Source organism: Microtus ochrogaster, chromosome 8 (assembly GCF_000317375.1).
Source record: "Microtus ochrogaster isolate Prairie Vole_2 chromosome 8, MicOch1.0, whole genome shotgun sequence".
Classification (NCBI taxonomy): Eukaryota; Metazoa; Chordata; class Mammalia; order Rodentia; family Cricetidae; genus Microtus; species Microtus ochrogaster.
Window position 1 is genome coordinate 55589295 of NC_022015.1, and position 3245 is coordinate 55592539.

Sequence of the window (3245 nt, forward strand, 5' to 3'; positions counted from 1 at the left end):
GAACCCACGTGGGAGCCGCCGTGTCGTGTCTGTGTTTGTTCCGCCGTGCGTGTCTGTCCTGTGCCCCATGTTCAAGAAGAACACCCCCTACACCCCCGTTTATTATTTTTTTAAGAAGAACACACACCCACACACACACACACAGAGAGAGACACACAGAGAGACACAGAGAGAGAGACAGACAGAGAGAGAGACAGACAGAGAGAGAGAGAGAGAGAGAGAGAAAGAGGAATGTGTCAGATACCCAAATATTCTATGTTAATGCAGAAATACCAGAATAAAAGCCAACACGTGTGTGTTTAATGCTTGTTATCTGCCCGACATTAGTTTTCTCTAAAATACTTTGACTAGATAAAATTATTGTTCCCATCTTACAGATGAGACATGCAATCACTTTACCAGGGCAACATGGTTAATAATTGAGAGATCTGCCTTTTGAATGTAGGTAGCATGGTTCCAGAATTCACAGCCTTAATGGGACATTTATTACATGACATGACCAGAACAAAGTAAGTCACTTGGCCAAAGCACACCTGGCTTCCTGTCATGGACATTATCAGCATCAGTTTCAGGAGAAGCAAATCCTTTGCTAATGTGTTTTGTTCCCTGCTGCGGGAGTAGTCGCTTTGCATACCAGGGACTACCCACAGCACGGGTGCTGAGCAGGTGCTCCCAGCCTGATGGATGAGTGAAAGACTTACGTGAATGAACAAATTACAAAGGAGATAAAGGGGAATTTGCCTCTCCCTCTTCAATCAGAAGCAGAAAAGTGGGACCTTATTCTGCATGTTCTGCATGAAAATAGCAACTTCCTTGCCATTGAGTCGGTATGGAAATGCAAACAGGTGTTAGGGAGCTCAAGTCACATCTCAACAAAATCCATTTAAATCAACATGCCTGGGCTTGCCACAGTTCAGCGACCATGGAGCGTAGCACAACAACAGTCAAAAAATTAGAATGATTTTTTTTTCCTGGGAGTGCAAAGAAATGCAATTTGCATAGAGGGTCTACATTTCAGAGACTCGTCTAGCAGGGGACACCTGTCTGAGCATGAGCAGATTTTGAAATCAGACATAGTAAAGGATCAGGGAAATCGAGGGTCTGTCAACTGCCCAGAAATCTATTAGTCTCTTTCATCTACCCAAATGAAAAATAAAAATAAAAAAATCTCAGAGACTTCTTTTTCAAAATTACAAGTCTTAGGAGGTATATAAAGAGTAGTGAGGGAGGCGTGGCTTTTAGGTGATGATGGCACACTCTTGGAGGTTTCTGGCTGTAACAAATGGGTCACGTCAGTGGGCGATTCTGATAGGGGCGGAGTTGTTCTGCATGTGTGCAATGATGGCGTGTAGGAAAGCACTATCCGAAATTGGTCTGGGACCTAAAATTGATCTGAAAGATAAATTACTCTAAAAAATATATTGTTGGTACAGAGAGACTGTTAATACTTTTAATGTACATTTTTAAAGAGGAATTCTAAAAATATGAACATAGTCTCTATCTTAAGGAAAACATATCTGTGAAAATTGATTAGAAGGATACACATGAAGTCTTGAGACAGGACCCCAGGCCCAGGATATCTCTCATTGCCTTCCTCGTGTGTGTTGGACTTCTATCTCTTCTCAATGAGAACTCTTGGGATTGTGAGGAAAAGACACGGTGTCCAGTTGAACATATGTTCCCTGGGAACTATTAGAGTATTTTTCATATAGCAAGAATTCCAAAATGGTGGAGTAGTATAAATGAGCTTCAAGCTTAACATGTAAACTATAAAACCCTACAGAGCCCATCAAGAAAAAAGGAAGAATGTAAGGGTTTTAAGAGTCCTCTCTAAAATGTAAGTTGTGAAACCTAAAGCCAGGACCAACTGGACATTTAGCTTAGTGATAGAGCAGCCCCATCCTGCCAGACCAAACAACAATAAGTAAATAAATTAATACTTAAGACCCCTTAGGTGATGTTAATAAATGGTAATTGATGTTAGGTATCTAGATAGATATTAACATGCTTGGAGGACCATGCAGCTAGACTCCTCTTTTATAGTCAATAGACTAAAAATCAAGAACTGAAATAGTGGAACTTTAATTACTGCTGAGCAAAATAGAATCAGAGTCACACATATGACCCTGAGCATGACATCCTGAGCTGCCTAAGAGCTCATTACTGGATAAGTAGTAGGCCTGGTGACTCTAAGCCTTGTAAGAAGACTTTCGAGAAGGAAGCTTTCCAATAAAGAACAGAGGCATCTCATTGTCCCTTTTTTTTCAATACAAGTCTTTTATTGTCCCAAAAGATACCCCAAATCATATTAAAATTCAGGATCTTGTTTCTGGAACTGGTAACTTAGGTCTACTCATCAGCCTGCTGCATTGTTCCCTTTTCAGACACATAGATACCATCCAAAAACTTCCTGATATCCTTGTTCTTAACTGTTGTGGCCTGCTGTATCAGAGCCGCCGAGTTTGAAACAAGTTCAGTATCATTTCCTTCAAGGACTAATTCATCCTTCTGGGCTTGAGAGACAGAACAAGCAACGCCTGTCCTCATCTGAATATTTTTCACCCAAGAAATTTCGGATTTCAACCAAAGACCCATTCTCTTGAATAATGACGTTGATGGGGAAGTGAGCATACACAGACCTCATCTTGTAGCAGAAGCCCAGCGTAACACCCTTGATCATGTTTTGAACGTGGCTGCAGATGGTTCTGACGGTGGCCAGTTCCTTCCTGTTGCCCCACCATTTGTCAACCCGGAGCCTCTTCTTCTTCTTCCCAAGAAGGCTCAGCTCTACGTTGATGTGATTGAAGTCCCTCCGGAGGGTTCCTCTGGGGCCCTTCACAATGACCGTGCGCCCCTTCAGAGTGATGTCCACATTTTCTGGAATGTCGACCGTCTGATTGCTGAGAATGGTCTTCATTCTCGCAGTAGATGGGGCAAAGAGCTCATTGTCCCTTCTTGTAGGTATCAATCTGAACAGGACGATCAATCAATCGCAAAGGCTCTCAGGAAAATCTGCTTATTTCAGAATGTAGTAAAACTTTTCTCATCACTGCAACAAAGCACCAAAGCAACACCTGACCAGAGCAACTTCAGGAAGGAAGGGTTTATTTGGACTCACAGTCTGGGGAGTGTCCATCATGGTAGAGAGGACATGATATCAGAACATGGTGTCTGCAGTCAGTAAGCGGATAGTTATAGGTGCCTATGTTCATCTCTTACTTTTCCTTCTCATTCAGTCCAGGGTC

The 3245-nt window shown here is 42.2% G+C and overlaps 1 pseudogene; it reads right to left on the reverse strand.

Annotated features, from left to right (window-relative positions):
* Window positions 1-2266: 2266 nt before the first annotated feature.
* LOC101987769 lies at window positions 2267-2938 on the reverse strand (annotated as a pseudogene).
* Between the last annotated feature and the right edge of the window lie 307 nt (window positions 2939-3245).